This window comes from Apodemus sylvaticus, chromosome 2, assembly GCF_947179515.1.
Source record: "Apodemus sylvaticus chromosome 2, mApoSyl1.1, whole genome shotgun sequence".
In the NCBI taxonomy this organism is placed as follows: domain Eukaryota; kingdom Metazoa; phylum Chordata; class Mammalia; order Rodentia; family Muridae; genus Apodemus; species Apodemus sylvaticus.
In genome coordinates, this window is record NC_067473.1 from 44695990 (window position 1) to 44713846 (window position 17857).

Below are 17857 nucleotides of genomic sequence, written 5' to 3' on the forward strand. Positions count from 1 at the left end.
ACTAGAATAAATGTGTATGGCTACGCTTCTGTAATTCTATTTTACTCTAATTTCCATATTAGAGATATGTAGTGTTTTATGTGACAATATTATATCAGTATCATTCTCGATTTTTTTCCATCAATTTCCTCACAGGTTCACTGAGATGTTCTCTGTAGTCACTCACATTATAAAATGAAAAAGGCTATTCTTACTTTTCAACTATTTCTCTGATTTCTCTTCTGCACTGATAAGGATTTCCAGTGCCATTTTAGCATGTGCTATTATTTATGATTAGAAAAGTTGTTTCTATATTAATCATAGAGCTATGTGAATGCAGAAACTATAGTTTCTGCATTTATTCACATAACTGTATGATACTGATGATGCTTGAATTTTGTTATTAAACATTTTAGAACTAAACTGCCAGGTCATTCTTATAATGACAACATATAGCTGTAATCTGTCATCTTTTAACAAGAATTTTTAATTTATTAATGATGCAGTTATACTTCATATTTTTTGATTATTTGTATGTGCTTTTATACTCACAATTACAGTTTTGTAATTAATGTCACTTTATTATTTATATAATATGTTACATATTGAAATGCATGATATAATGCCTATTTTTGAGTTAGAAATCTTCAAGTACATATGCCCTATGCAGGCTGAGTTTTGTTAACTTGGCACGAATGTGGACATATCTGAGATAAGGAACCAAAACTGAGAAAATTATTTTCTCTTTTGTTCTGTTTTTGTTTCATTTCAATGAACATAGCTCCTATCATTCTCAGTGTCCCCTTTACAGAGGCCAGTATGCTAGTGCATTTTTAAAAGTCTTCCTTCCTCAGCTAATAGAGTTTTTCATATTATTATTATTATTATTTTTTACAATCCAGTCATTATTCCCCTCCTGGTCCATCCTGACAGTTCATCATATTCCTCCTTCTCTATCTCCAGGAGGATGCCTCTTCACCCGCTAGTCTACCATACCTCCTCCCTCCCTGGGGCCTCAAGTCTCTCTAGAGTTAGGTGCATCTTCTCTCATTGAAGCCAGATCAAGCAGTCCTCTGCTGTGTCAGATCACTGGTGTTTGCTGCCTAGTTGGTGGCTCAGTGTCTGAAAGATCCCAGGGTCCAGGTGAGTTAAGACTGCTGATCTTCTTATAGGATCACCCTCCTCATCAGTTTCTTCCAGCATTTCCATAACTCAACTACAGGGGTCAGCAGCTTCTGCCCATTGGTTGGGTGGAAATATCTGCATCTGGCTCTTTCAGCTGCTTGTTGGACCTCTCAGAGGGCAGCCATGCTAGGCTCCTGTCTGTAAGCACACCAGAGATTCAGTAATAGTGCCAGGCCTTGGAGCCCCTCCCCCCCCTTTGAGCTGGATCCCAATTTTGGCCTCTCGCCAGACCACTTTTCCCTCAGTCTCTTCTCCATTTTTGTCCCTGCAGTTCTTTTAGACAGGAACAATTCTGGGTCAGTGGGATGGCAAACCCATCCCTCCACTTGATGCCCTGTCTTTCTACTGAAGGTAGACTTTACAAGTGTTTCCTCCCAATTGTTGGGCATTTCATCTGAAGTCCCTCCCTTTGAGTCTTAATAGTCTATCACCTCCCAGGTCTCTGGTACCTTCTGGAGGCTCTCTACACACACATCCTACCTCCTGAGGTTGACTGTTCCCATTCTTTGTGCTGACCTTCAGAGCTTTATTCCTGTACCCCCAGCACCCTATCCCAATACCTGATCGATCCTGTTTCCCTTTCACCTTCCTGTCCCCTCTCCCACACAGGTTCCTCCCTCTCTCCACGCCCCACCACCACTGATATGATTGAGGCATCCTCACTTGGGCACTTAGACTTGTTAACTTTCCTAACTTCTGAGGATTGTATTCTAGATATTCTGGCATTTTCTTTTAAAATTTGTCTTTCTTCATCCAGGTGGTAACCTGTTTCATAATCTTCTCCACTGAAACTAGCCATCTCTACCTCCATCTGCCATGCATCTCTTATGTCATGCCTTCCCCTAAGCCTCTCTAGGAAATCTATGGGAAATGGTTGGCTTAAGAGTTAAATGTGGGGTGATAAGTAAGTAAATTTTGAACTAATGGGAAATAAGTATGTTCAGAATCCAAACACTCAGGTGACTAAGGCAGAAGGATTGTCAATAATTTGAGACCAGCTTATGAATAGGGTTCTGTTTTCCAGACCAAACTGGACTATAGTATGAAACACTATCCCAGAAAACACAGAGAAGAGATAGGTGAGAGAAGAGAAGGGAAAGGAGGTGAAAGAGAAAAAAGAGGAGGAAGAGGAAGAGGAGAAAAAGGAGGAGAAAGAGGAGGAGGAAGAAGAGGAGAAAGAGGAGGAGAAAGAGGAGAAAGAGGAGGAGGAGGAGAAAGAGGAGAAAGAGGAGGAGGAGGAGAAAGAGAAGGAGGAGGAAGAGGAGGAGTAGAAAAAGGAAGAGAAAGAGAAGGAGGAAGAGTAGAAAGAGGAGGAGAAAGAGGAGGAGGAGGAGGAGTAGGAGGAGGAGGAGGAGGAGGAGGAGGAGGAGGGGGAGGAGGAAAGATTGTGATTGAGTCAGAATTAGTATTTTCTTGAGCCTGACGGGACTCCTATCTCTAAGCTCCAGGTGAATAGATCTCACTTGTGACATTTTCTATTCATTAATGCAAATTTCTTTTTAAATTAGTTCAAGAAGTGTGTTTTGTTATTGTTTGCTTACATCTGTCATTGTTAGAGGCTGTTATAGCTCCTAACTCTGATCATATGACACCTGAAATTGTTATTTAATTATTAATAATAAAATTTAAGAAAGTAGGACAAGAGATATTTTTGCAAATTACTACTATCTGATTCATGTCTAAGGCCAGTTTAAGTGCTGAAATCTGTGGGTCAATGATAGAGTTAGTTGCATATTCATGATTTAAAAAGCCACAAAGCATAACAAAAAATTCATTTGACTTTGTAATTAAAATTCTGTAATTAATAATTAAATGTTCTTCATTTCTTGGTCCTTTATCAAGAAACTAAATCCTGGATTAATCTTGCTGCCAGTTCTATCTCTCAGCATACTGGAGGGAAAATCATGGAGAAATTTAAGATTTGAGTCCTATAAATTTTCTTCTTACTAATGTCCTACTCGATTCCTTCATTTAATTCTGTGTTTTTTACATCCAAAATCAGATGTGTGTAGTTTCTACTTTGCTTTAATATATCTGAACAAATTCAAGGCAATGAAAGACAACTGGTGACCAGGATTTCTTAGCTATTTTTATACATAAATTATTCATAATTGAGGAATCTGGGCTCCACTTTTAAGACAAAGTACTAGGCCAGCAGCAGCATCTGTCCTCCCTGCCTGTCTGCCTCTTGGCTGTTGGCACCTGAGATCTCGTTCTCTTCAGTCTGTGATCCCACCATTAAAGAGATGAAATTGAGCCACAGCCATTCCCACGCAGCTCACAGATCTGAGCCCACTGTGGAAAATGAGACTGGCAATAAGAACTCCACCTAGAAGAAAACAGCCATTTTCCATGACAGGCCAGCAAGGCTCTTGAAGGCGATGTCTAATACAATCTGCCTTTTAAAGAACACCATAATGAGCTGATTAACTATACACCACAAACAAAAAATCATCTTTTAAAGAGTTTTGAAAAAGAAATCAATGATTAATAGTGAAGTATTCATTTTAAAAAGGAGCCACAATTCGTATGATACATTATATCAAAAGAAATTCTGTGTTAATAGCTTTATGCTTTAATACTACAAGGGTGGAGACTTCCAGGATTTTGAATATTTTCCAGAAGAAGGAGTCTTTGGTGAGTTGAATGTGCTGTTTTCTTACCTTGTAAGCATAGAAAAATTTGTGATCTAAGACTGAAACTTATTTGACTGATTGCTTTGAGGGGTGTTAGTTTTCATTGTAATTTCCTTTTGTCCCAGTTTTGTTGCAAGTTTGACATCACAAACTATATGCTAACTTTAAGGTCAAGCTACCATAGAGATTCAGTAGACCAATCTAAGGAGCTTATCTACATCCCAGGAATATACACTTTTGCACAAAAATTCTCAAAAATACTGTTTCGATCTTCTATGAACCACTGCTCTTGGAAAAAGAAATAATGAAGAGAAATTGCCCCTTAAGATAAAAATTTTGCCTTTCCCAACTGTGCCATTTTGGGATCCTCCTTGTGGACTGTCAGGAGCAATCCTGGTCTTGGTGACTTTGTGAAGGTAAACCATATCAGTGCAATCTTAGGATAATGAAAGGGTTGGTTTCTATTTGAAGACATAAAATAATCTCCTGCAGTGGCCATCAAGATGTTTGCCAATAAGATAGATTTTCCTGAAAGAGAATAATGGAGTTAAAACTGAAGTGGAGAAATCAGTTCCCCTCTCTATAGTGCTGCAAAGTGTTTTTTCTTCTTTTGAAGGCAAAAGGACTCAGTTCCCCCTTGTCTTATTCTCCCTTTTTAACTTTAATAGGCATTTCATTAACTGAAAGACTGCTGTCATATCTATCATCCAGCAAGCCACTGATTCCCAGTACAGCTCAATGCTCTGCAATTACAGCAAGCAGGTCAGTTTCCACCTATATCTGCATTTTGAGTCTGTGAATTCATATTATCTATAAATTGTCTAAGAATACTAAAACCATTATAATGGGATAGAGCAAATACTTTTCTCCTTTGTCAGTTTCTACCACAGTGAGTATTTTTCAAGTTTATTTTTATGAAATAAACCCTTATGAAAAATTCATTTTATGAAAAGAAATTCCTCTACTTTCTATTCACTCATATAATCCCATCCCATAGAATAGTCTGTGGCAGACTCCTAGCTGGCCAATGTACTGAGAATAAGGGACTGTTTAATATTCTGCCTCAAATAAGACGTCTATGCTACTCTGTGCAAGTCCTGGGGACCACGATGGAAGAGCGGGTCAGTGGGTGTGAAAAAGCCAGAGAAGGGGCTGCAGTGCTCTGGAGAATGACTTCCAGGCTTGAAGTGACTCTTATATTTTTGAAACTTCAGCAGCTGTGATTAGCTACACCAGACCAGTATTTGACCTACCCTTTCACAAAACTCATGAAGGCACAGACATCCATGATGATTTATCAGAGTGAATCAGAGAGAGAGAAAGAGGTTTCTTCAGTGGTATAACCACTGTCTGTTCAATTGTTTGTTCTACAAATACCCTCACCCCTGCAATCAACTCTAACTACATCATTTGTTCATTACAAGAACAATTTAAAAACACTAAAGTAGAAAGGGAAGTACTTACAAAGAGAACCTCATAAGAAGAAAAGATATCTTAAGATGTAGCAAACAGGAAAAGGTAATACATATATGTGTGTATATGTATGTATGTAATATATAGTTATATTAAAATGTTATATTAAACACATCATGCAAAATTGTATAGAATCAGAAAAAAACTAAAGAAGAAAACCATTCTCTGTCACACTATTCCTTTGTGATAGTCGTATCAAGTTTAAAAACATACACCATGAAGACAGATATTTCCTATGAATTGTCCCTGCAAAGTACATCAGTTATGTTTAAGTCGTTATTATGAATAGAATTACATTGGCAAGTTCTATTTGTTGGAATGAGGGAAAGGTTTTTAAAGACTATTTAATTAATTTACATATGTATTTATGTATCATGAATTATACGGAAAAGGCTTAGTACATCTATAATAAAGACAGTAATTCCATGGATATGACATCATTTCATAAATGGTGACCGATATGCTAGAAGGTAAGTCTGTCCACGTTAGGTATTAGTTCTCCTAGTTCAAGAGGGAAGTCTTTGCTGTTCTATATTTAGAACCTTCAATTATTCTTACATACAGGATTCATTTAAAATTAGATTAAATGCATAGTTATGTGATTCACAAGGACATTAGAATTAATGAGAATTAATGAGAAAAATATGGGAGTTGAATTAAGTTACAGATACTGGACTAAATATCTTCCTCTTCTTGACTACTCCAAAAACATATAATTATGACTAACTAAACATGTAATTACTTATTTTTATAACATTATTTTTAATCCATCTATATCTATGTATTTTCCTTCAGTCATATATAATTATGGATATATATCCCAATTATTTGTTTCTACAATAGGCTTCTGGGAGGGAGGACAAACACATTCCCACATTAACTAAATATTTTGTCTCAACCTAGGACAGTTAGTGTTTAAAGAACTACTGGGATTTAAACATACATGCTATTTCAACTAGTGACTGAAGCCAGTCTAATATTCACATATAATCAAGATTATAGCCAGCATTCTACAGAGAATCAGTTTGACACAGTAAGATAAGTCCTTTTGTTTCTATGGTTTTAGAAATTATAACTGAAATGTAGGTACTCATCCTCAGTAGAAAGTCATAGTTGTCATTCGAAGTGATGACCCTGTTGTGAATTGATGGAGATATTATAACCGTACTCTAATATCCAAAAGAGAAACCATTTATCTTCTCCTATGCATATCTCTTTATATTGCACTGTACGTGTTTCTCAGAAACTTAACTCTCTAACTTTCAATATTCTTGTGAGTTGTTAAACTGTGTTTCTGAAAAGGCACAATAATTAACTGAGGTAGTCATGTTTATGAATATTTAAGAGATCCAAATAGAAGACAGATTTCCATTTTTTCTTTTTTGATTATTATTAATCATTCCATTAATTTACATCTCATATGATATCTCACTTCCAGGTTTCCCCCTCTACCAACTCCCCATCCCATTTTCTCCCACTTCCTGGTAATCCCTCTGCCACTCCCCCCAATCCCACAACTGCCTTCCCACCTCCCATTTGCCTGTATGAGGGTGCTCCCCCACCCACTCACACTCTCCCTTCACACCACTCCAGCATCCCCTTAATCTAGGGAATCAAACCTCCCTAGGACTAAGGGCTTCCCATCCCATTGCTGTTGGGCAAGGTCATCTTCTACTACATATATATCTGGAGCCATGGATTCCTCTAGGTACACTCCTTGGTTGGTAGTCTAGTCCCTGGAAGACCTGGGTCGACAGGCCAGGTAGATCTTCCAGTGAAGTTGCAATCCTCCTCTGCTCCTCCAGTCCTTCTGCCAGATCACCCACCAGGTTCCCTGAGTTCAGTCTGATGATTTACTTCAAGCATCCGCACCTGCATTGGTCAGTTGCTGGCCAGACCTCTCCAAGAACTGCCACACTTGGTTCCCATCCGAAATCACCTCTTGACCACAGCATCAGTGTTGGGTTTGGTGTCTGCAGACATGATTGAGCCCCAGGTGGGGTCATTCCCTGGTTGGCCCTTTTTTCAGTCTTTCTTCCTTTGGACTGAAACATTTCTGAGTTAAAAAGCTTTGAGATGGATGGGTGGTCCCATATCATGACTGGAGGTGGGGGGCGATGCCTATCTACTGGATGTAGTCTCCACAGCTTCTATTTCCACCTCCTCTGTGCATTATGGATAAATATAATTGCTTTTGGTCCTGGGATCCTCACATTTCTCTCTTATCTGGGGCCCTCCAGTGGTAATCACCAGTTCCTCATCCCCACTGCTACCTCTTTTTATTCAATTTACTGACCGTCTGTACCTCACATCTCCTTCAGATTCTGATACTGCCACACTAATCTCCTCCTCCTCCTTTCTCCCTCCCTTGTCCACCTCTCCTTCCATCTCCCACAATTGTCCTGTTCCCACCTCAATGCAGGACTGGACCATCCACCCCCGATCATCTTTCCTTCTGTGCTCCATATGGTCTGTAGGTTGTATTATAGGCATTGCAAGCTTTTGTGCTGATATCCACTCATTAGTGAGTATATATCATGTGTGTTCTTTTGTGTCTGTGTTATCTTCCTCTGGAGGACATATTCTAGTTCCATCCATTTGCATGTGAATTTCATGAGGTTGTTTTTTAATCATTGCAGAGTACTCCACTGTGTAAATGTACCACATTTACTGTATCCATTCTTCTCTTGAGGTACTTCTGGGTTGTTTCTGGCTTCCAGCTATTATAAATAAGGCTACTATGAACATAGTGGAACATGTGTCTTTGTTAGATCATTTTGGGTATATAACCGGGAGCTGCACAGCAGGGTCTTCAGGTAGAACTATTTCCAATTTTCTTAGGAACCATCAGATTGATTTCTCAAGTGGTTTTACTAGCTTGCAGTCACACCAGCAATGGAGGAGTTTTCCTCATTCTCCATATCCTTGCCAACATCTGCTGTTACCTGCCATTTTGATCTTAGCTATTCTGACAGTTATGAGGTAGAAATCAGGGTTGTTTGGATTTGCATTTCCCAGATGACTAAGGATGCTGAACATTTCTTTAAGTGTTTCTTGGCAATTGAAATTTTTCTGTTGAGAATTCTCTATTTAGCTTTGGACTCCAGAGGGATATTTTTTAATAGGGATATTTGGTTCTCTAAATTCTACCTTCTTGAGTTCTTTGTATATTTTGGATATTAGCCCTCTATCGGATGTAAGCCTGGTAATTATTTTTTCTAATCAGGGGGTGCCATTTTGTCCTATTGACAGTATCCATTGCTTTACAGAAGCTTTTCAATTTTATGAGGTCCCATTTGACAATGCTCTTAAAGCACAAGCTGTTAGTGTTCTCTTCAGGAAGTTTTCCCTTGTGCCCAAGTATTCCAGACTCTTCCCCACATTCTCTTTCATTAGTTTCAGTGTATCTGGTTTTATGTGGAGGTCCTTGATCCAGTTTGACTTGAGCTTTGTGTAAGGAGATAGTAACAGATCAATTTGCATTCTTCTGCATGCAGACCTCCAATTGAACCAGCACCATTGGTAGAAAATTCTTTCTCTTTTCCACTGATTGGTTTCAGTTGCTTCTTCAAAGATCAAGTTACCATAGGTGTGTTGGTTCATTTCTGGATCTTCAGTTCTATTCTGTTGATCTACCTGCCTGTTTCTGTACCAATAACTTACAATTTTTATCGCTATTGCTCTATAATCCTGCAGGAGATTTTTTATTATTGAGAATAATTTTCACTATCCTAGGTTTTTTATTATTCCAATATAATTTGAGGATTGCTCTTTCTAAGTCTATGAAGAATTGAGTTGGAATTTTAATGGGGATTGCATTGAATCTGTAAAGTCAACAAGATAGCCAATTTTTTACTATATTAATCCTGCCAATCCATGAGCATGGGAGATCTTTCCATCTTCTGAGGTATTCTTCAGTTTCTTTCTTCAGAGACTTGGAGTTCTTGCCATACATATCTTTTACTTGCTTGGTTAGAGTCACACCAAAATATTTTATATTATTTGTGACTATTGTAAAGGGTGTCATTTCCATAATTGCTTTCTCATCCCTTTTATCTTTTGAGTAAAGGAAGGCTACTGATTTGTTTGAGTTAATTTTATATCCAGCCACTTTGCTGAAGTTGTTTGCCAGTTTTAGGAGTTCTCAGGTAGAATTTTTGGAGTCACTTATTTATACTATTACATGATCTGCAAAAAGTAATATCTTGACTTCCCCATTCCCAATTTGTATACCTTTGACCTCCTTCTGTCTAGGACTTCAAGTACAATATTGAATAGGTAGGGAGAAAGTGGCCAGCCTTGTCTAGACCCTGATTTCAATGTGATTGCTTTGAGTTTCTCCCCATTCAGTTTGATGTTGGCTATGGGTTTTCTGTACATAGCTTTGATTATGTTTAGGTATGGGCCTTGAATTCTAGATTTCTCCAATACTTGTAACATGAATGGGTGCTGTATTTTGCCAAAGGCTTTTCCCTATCCAATGAGATGATCAGTGGTTTTTTTTTTGTTTGTTTGTTTCTTTAAGTTTGCTTGTATAGTGGATTATGTTGATAGATTTCTGTATATTGAACCATTCCTGCATCATTAGGATGAAGCCTACTTATTCTAGGTTGATTGTTTTGATGTGTTCTTGGATTACAATTGCAAGAATTTTTATTGAATATTTTTGCATTGATATTCATAACGGAAATTGGTCTATAGTTCTATTTCTTTGTTAGGTCTCTTTGTGTTTTAGGTATCAGTGTAACTGTGGCTTCATAGAAAGAATTGGGTAGTGTTCCTTCTGTATCTGTTTTATGGAATAGTTTGAAGAATATTGACACTACATCTTCTTTGAATGACTAATAGAGCTCTTTTTGGTTGGGAGACTTTTAATGACTACATATATTTCCTTGGGGGTTAAGGGGATATTTAAATATTTTAATTGCTTCTGATTTAACTTTAGTACCTGGTGTTTGTCTAGAAAATCATCCATTTCATCCAGTTCCTCTAGTTTTGCTGAGTATAAACTTTTTTTTCCAGTTTCTTTTTTATTAGATTTTTTTTCATTTTAATATTTTTTCTAAATTCTTTGTTTACATTCCAAATGATTTCCCCTGTCCCAGATCCCCCCTTCCCGATCTGATTATTTCATATTAGGATCTGATTTTTTTTCTTAATTTCCTCAGTCTCTGTTGTTAGGTCTCCATTTTCATTCCTGATTTTGTTAATTTGGATATTGTCTCTGTTGTCTCTGGTTAGTGTGGCTAAAGGTTTATCTATCTTGTTGATTTTCTGAAAGAATGAGCCCCTGGTTTTGTTGATTCATTGTATATTTCCTTTTGTTTCTACTTGGTTGAGGAAAGAAGAAACACAAAAATCCCTTAAAGAATTACAGTAAAACACAATCAAACAGGTGAAGGAAATGAACAAAACCATCCAGGATCTAAAAATGGAACTAGAAACAAAGTGAGACAATCCTGGAGTTAGACAAGCTAGGGAAGATATCAGGGATTATAGATGCAAGCATCACCAACAGAATACAAGAGATAGAAGAGAGAATCACAGGTGCAGAAAACCTTAAAAAACATTGACACAACAGTTAAAGAAAACACAAAAAACAAAAAGTTGCTAACCTAAAACATCTAGGAAATCCAGGACACAATGAGAAGACTAAACCTAAGGACAATAGGTATAGAAAAGAGTGACGATTGCCAACATAAAGGGCCAGTAAATATGTTCAAAAAATTATAGAAGAAACTTCCCTAACCTAAGGAAAGAGATGCCCATGAACATACAAGACAGCCTACAAAACTCCAACTAGACTGGAACAGAAAAGAAATCCTCCCATCACATAATAATCAAACACCAAATGCACTAAACAAGGAAAAAATATTAAAAGCAGTGAGGGAAAATGTCAAGTAACACATAAAGTAGGCCTATCAGAATTACACCAGACTTCTCACCAGAGATTATGAAAGCTAGAAGATCCTGGGGAAATGTCATACAGATCCGTAAGAGGACACAAATGCTAGCCCAAGCTACTATACCCAGCACAACTCTCAATTACTGTAGATGTAGAAAACAAGATATTTCATGACAAAAGCAAATTTAGACAAATCCAGCCCTACAAAGGATAACAGATGGAAAATGCCAACACGAAGGAAACTAGACCCCAGAAAAAGCAAGAAAGTAATCTTGCAACAAACCACACAATTATAAGACCACCTCTAACAACAAAAGTAACAGGAAGTATCAATCACTTTTTCTTAATATCTCTTTATATGAAAATCAATATTACCAACATATCCTAATCAAATGAAATTCAAAAATATGAAGAATTAGAAATTTTTGACTCTCACCAAGTGGACTCTCTAATTTGGTAATTGGAGAAATATGTCCAATATTATAGAATCCATATACACTTTCTGTTTGTTTGTATGTGACAGTGTCTTGTGTACCACATAGTGGTCCTGAAATCATGCTTCTTCTATCTCAGCCTCTCTATTAATAGGATTGTTTATTTGATGTTTTTACTCTATACTATGGTTTTCACAATAGTTTACAGAGGAAATTCAAAAAATCATCAGATCCTACTACAAAAGTCTATAATCAACACAACTGGAGAATCTGGAGGAAAGTACAATTTCCTAGACAGGTACCAAATACCAAAATTAAATTGGGACCAAATAGGTCATCTAAACAGACCCATAACACCTAAAGAAATAGAAGGGGTCATAGAAAGTCTTCCAACCAAAAAAAGCACAGGACCAGATGGTTTCAGTGCAGTATTCTATCAGATCTTCAAAGACCTAACACCAATAATCTTCAAAATATTCCACAAAATAGAAATAGAAGGAACACTACCCAACTCTTTCTATGAAGCCACAATTATGCTGAAACCAAAGCCACACAAAGATCCAACAAAGAAAGAGAACTTCAGACCAATTTCCCTTATGAACATCATTGCAAAAATACTCAATAAAATTCCTGCCAACTGAATCCAAGAACACATCAAAATGATCATTCACCATGATCAAGTAGGCTTCATCCTAGGGATGCAGGGTTGGTTCAATATACAGAAATCCATCAATGCTATCCACAACATAAACAAACTCAAATAAAAATAAAAACAACCTGGTCATTTCATTAGATACTGAAAAAGCATCCTTTCATGCTTAAAGTCTTGGAAAGAACAGGAATTCAAGGCCCATACCTAAAAATAGTAAAAGCAATATACAGCAAACCAGTAGCCAGCATCAAACTAAATGGAGGGAAACTTGAAGCAGTACCACTAAAATCAGGGACTAGACAAGGCTGCCCCTCCTTCCATATCTTTTCAATATTGTACTTGTACTAACTAGGGCAATTAGACAACATAAGGAGGTCAAAGGTATACAAATTGGAAAGGAAGAAGTCAAATTATCACTATTTGCAGATGATATGATAGTATACATAAGTGATCCAAAAAAGTCCACCAGAGAACTACTACAGCTGATAAACAACTTCAACAAAGTGGCTGGTTATAAAATCAACTCAAGCAAATCAGTTGCCTTCCTATACTCAAGGGATAAGCAGGGTGAGAAAGAAGATAGGGAAATTGCACCTTTCACAATAGCCACAAACAATATAAAGTATCTTGGTGTGACTCTAACCAAACAAATGAAACATCTATACAACAAGAACTTCAGGTCTCTGAAGAAGGAAAGTGAAGAAGACATCAGAAAATGGAAAAATCTTCCATGGATTGGCAGGATTTATATAGTTAAAATGGCTATCTTGCCAAAAGCAATATACAGATTCAATGCAATCCCCATCGAAATCCCAACTCAGTTCTTCACAGAGTTAGAAAAAGCAATTCTCAAATTAATCTGGAATAACAAAAAACAAAACAAAACAAAACAAAAACCAAAAACAAGAATAGCAGAAACTATTCTCAGCAGTAAAAGAACTTCTGGGAGAAACAGAATTCCAGATCTCAAGCAATACTAAAGAGCAATAGTGTTAAAAACTGCATGGTATTGGCACAGTGACAGGTAAGTGGACCAATGGAATAGAATTGAAGACCCAGAAATGAATCCACACACCTAGGGTCACTTGATCTAAAACAAAGGAGTGGAAAATATTCGGTGGAAAAAAGATAACCTTTTTAACAACGGTGCTGGTTCAACTGGAGGTCAGCATGCAGAAGAATTCGAATTGATCCCTTCTTATCTCCTTGTACTAAGCTCAACTTCAAGTAGATCAAGGACCTCCATGTAAAACCAGACACACTGAAAGTAATAGAAAAGAAATTTGGGAAAACCCTTGAGGACATGAGCACAGGGGAAAAGTTCCTGAACAGAACATCAATAGCTTATACTCTAAGATCAAGAACTGAAAAATGGGACCTCATAAAATTACAAAGTTTCTGTAAGGCAAAGGTCACTGAAAAAGGACAAAAAGGCAACCAACAAATTGGGAAAAAATCTTCACCAACCCTACATCCAATAGAGGGCTAATATCCAATATATACAAAGAACTCAAGAAGTTAGACCCCAGGGAACCAAATAAACCTATTAAAAACTGGGGTACAGATCTAAACAAAGAATTTTCACCTGAAGAAATTTGGATGGCCGAGAAGCACCTTAAGAAATGCTCTACATCATTAGTCACTTGGGAAATGCAAATCAAAACAACCCTGAGATTTCACCTCATACCAGTCAGAATGGCTAAGGATAAAAACTCAGGAGACAGCAGGTTTTGGCAAGGATGTGGAGAATGAGGAACATTCCTCCACTGATGGTGGGATTGTAAGATGGTACAACCACTATGGAAATCAGTCTGATGGTTCTTCAGAAAACTGGACATGACACTTTCGGAGGACCCTGCTATATCTATCCTGGGCATATACCCAGAGGATTCCCCGGCATGCAATAAGGACATATGCTCCATTATGTTCATAGCAGCCTTATTTATAATAGCCAGAAGCTGGAAAGAACCCAGATGTCCCTCAGTGGAGGAATGGATACAAAAAATGTGGTATATTTACACAATGGAGTACTATTCAGCCATTAAAAACAATGAATTCATTAAATTTTTAGGCAAATGGTTGGAGCTCGAAAATATCATCATAAGTGAGGTAACCCAATTACAAAGGAATACACATGGAATGCAATTTCTGATTAGTGGATATTAATTAGCCCAGAAACTCTGAATACCCAAGGCATAATTAGCATAACAAATGACTCCCATAAAGAAGTAAGGAGAGGGTCCTGATCCTGGGAAGGCTTGATCTAGAATTGTAGGGGAGTACCAGGACAGAGAAAAAGGAGGGAGGTGATTGGAGAATGGGTGGAGAGAAGAAGGCTTATAGGACATATGGGGAGGGGGGAATTGGGAAAGGGGAAATCATTTGGAATGTAAACAAAGAATATAGAAAAAAAGTCAGTAGACAGCAGGTGTTGGCGAGGATGTGGAGAAAGAGGAACACTCCTACACTGCTGGTGGGGTTGTAAATTGGTACAATCCCGCTGGAAATCAGTCTGGTAGTTCCTCAGAAAACTGGGCTTATCTGTTCTGGAGAACCCTGCTATACCATTCCTAGGCATATACCCAGAGGATTCCCCATCATGTAATAAGGATGCATGCTCCACTATGTTCAAAGCAGCCCTATTTATAAGAGCCAGAAGCTGGAAAGAACCCAGATGTCCCTCAACAGCAAAATGGATACAAAAAAAATGTGGTATATATACACAATGGTGTACTATTCAGCCACTAAAAACAATGAATTCATGAAATTTTTAAACAAATGGATGGAACATCATACTAAGTTAGGTAACCCAGTCTCAAAAGATCAATCATGGTATGTACTTACTGATAAGCAGATATTAGCTTAGAAACTTGGATTACCCAAGGCATAATCCACATATCAAATGATGTCCAAGAAGAACAGAAGAGTGGCCCCTGGTTCTGGAAAGGCTCAGTGCAGCAGTATAGGGCAAGACCAGAACAGGGAAGTGGGAAGGGGTAGATGGGGGAACAGGGGGAAGGAAGAAGGCTTATGGGACTTCCAGGGAGCAGGGAGCCAGGAAAGGGGAAATCATTTGAAATGTTAATAAAAATATATAGAATTAAAAAAAAAGAAGGAAGGACTCACTATTCATGCATAAGCATGGGAGATAGTGTGTAAGAAATAAAGTCAGTTTTAAATCATAAACAAAAAGCCCGTATTACTAACATACCCATTTCTAAATTGAAAATATACTTAATGCAAAAATTTGACCAAGATATTTTGCTTGAAATTTTAACAAGACAAAAACCCATTCACTTGTGAGGAGTAAAGAACATGCCACTGATTTGTGTTCATACTTGTTCTTCTCATTTCATTACTTTCTTATAGAGCTTTGAAGCATTCTATTGACAATATATCTTAAGAAATTTTGTGTCCTGTAAGATAAATCAAAGGTTTGTATCCTGATCAATGATAGACTTCTAGCCTCTTGTAATCAAAGTATTCTGTGAAGCTTTCTTCTGTTCATATTTTCTCTTGTTTTATCGATACCATTGTTTGACTTTCTTCTAAATTCTATAAAGTTTCTTATATTCAAAATGTAAAAATGAAGCCTCTGTCTTAGTGTGCATTGCAAATAGAATCTCTACATAAAACACAACCTGAAGTGAAAGTAAGTGTGAAAAATTTAGAAACTCCAACGGGATCCTCAGAGATAAGGCTCACCAACAGAAGACAAGGGAAAAAGGTGAATTTCAATCATTTAAGACAATAAAAGGAATATATATCATATTCAAGAAAATGTTAAATATAAAGCAATCCTGGTATAAAACATGCTAGAAATCTGGGACTCTACAAAATGAGCAAATGAAAGAAAAACGGGAATACAGGAAGAATAAAACTGGTCAAAAATGCCTTCAAGATAAAAAGAAATATACAGAAAACTAAGTAAACTGGAGCAAAAATAAATTCTCTTCAGCACAAAATAATCAAATCCCTATACATATAGAACAAATAAAATAGAATAAAAATTTAAAGAGAAAAGGATCAAGTAATGTGTACAGTCCTATGAGAATCATGCCTGACTTTTCAGATGGAAACTCGAAAGCCTTGAAATGACTTGATGTAAATCTTACAAACACTAAGAGTTCACAGATGTCAGCCAAACCTATTATATCCAGCAAAGCTCTCAATCATCATTGATAAAATTATTCCACAATAAAAACAAATGTAAGCATAAACTATCTACAAATGCAACTGTACAGGATGTGGTAGAAAAACAAACAAATAAAACTTCATCCTGAAGAGTTGAACCACATCCACAAAATTCAAGGAATATGTAATATCCAGGCAATGCCAAAGAGCAGGTCAAACCCACACAATGAAAAAAAAAATGGTAGGGATAAATCAATATTGCTTATTGATAACCCTCAACATCAAAAGTCTCAATTCTATAGTAGGGAGAACCCAAGAACCAAGCCTTTGTGAACATTTTAATGTCTGATAAGATAGATTTTTAAACCAAAAATTTTAAAAGAGATAGGAAAGGACACAACATATCTATCAAAATAAAAAGAAAAGATAAACCAAAATTATTTTGCACTTCTAAACATTTGTGTAACTAGCACAAGGGTACCCAAGTTTCTAAAACAAACAATACTAGAGCTAAAAAATCTCATATTGATTTGATCCTCACACAGTTATAGTGGATGTTTTTCATACTCAATTCTCAGTATTGTACAAGGCATTCAGAAAAAAATCTTATTAGAGAAGTGCAGGAGGTAACTGGCTTCATAGACCAAATAGACTTAACAGATATTTACTGAACATTTCAACCAAAATCAAAAAAATATACCTTCTCCTCAGCACTTCATGGGACATCCTCTGAAACTGACGACATACATAGACACAAAGCAAATCTTAACAAGTTCAAAAAAATTAAAATAAATCCCTACATCCTGTCTGACCACCACAAATTAAAGTTGGTTATTAACAACAGATATTTACCAACACATAAATGTGGATTTAAAAAATAGGTCAAGAGAGAAATTAAAAACATTTCAGAACTGAATGTAAATTAAAATGAGATACATACAAATTTCGTAGCACAATAAAAATAGTTTCATGAGTAAAAATTTACTATATGAAAACGATTGGAGAAATAACACTTACGTAACTTAATAACACACTTGAAACCTCTAGATAAATAAGGAGAAGGAAGAGGAGGAGGAAGAAGGAGGAGGAGGAGGAGGAGGGAGAAGAAGAAGAAGAAGAGGAGGAGGAGGAGGAGGAGGAGGAGGAGGAGGAGGAGGAGGAGGAGGAGGAAAAAGAGAAGGAGGAAGAGGAAGAAGAGGAGGAGGATGCAGAAGAAGAAGAAGAGGAAGAGGGGGGAGGAGAAGGAGGAGGAGAAGGAGAAAGGGAAACATCTAAAATATCTAAAAGGAGTAAGTAGAAAGATATAAGCAGCTGCAAGTCCAAAAATCAATAAAGTAGAAACAAACAAACAAACCAAAACAATACAAAGAATCAATGAAACAAAGAATTGATTTGAGAAAAATCAATAAGGACAATAAAAAAACAGAACATTAAATGAAATCTTCAGAGAAAAGATACA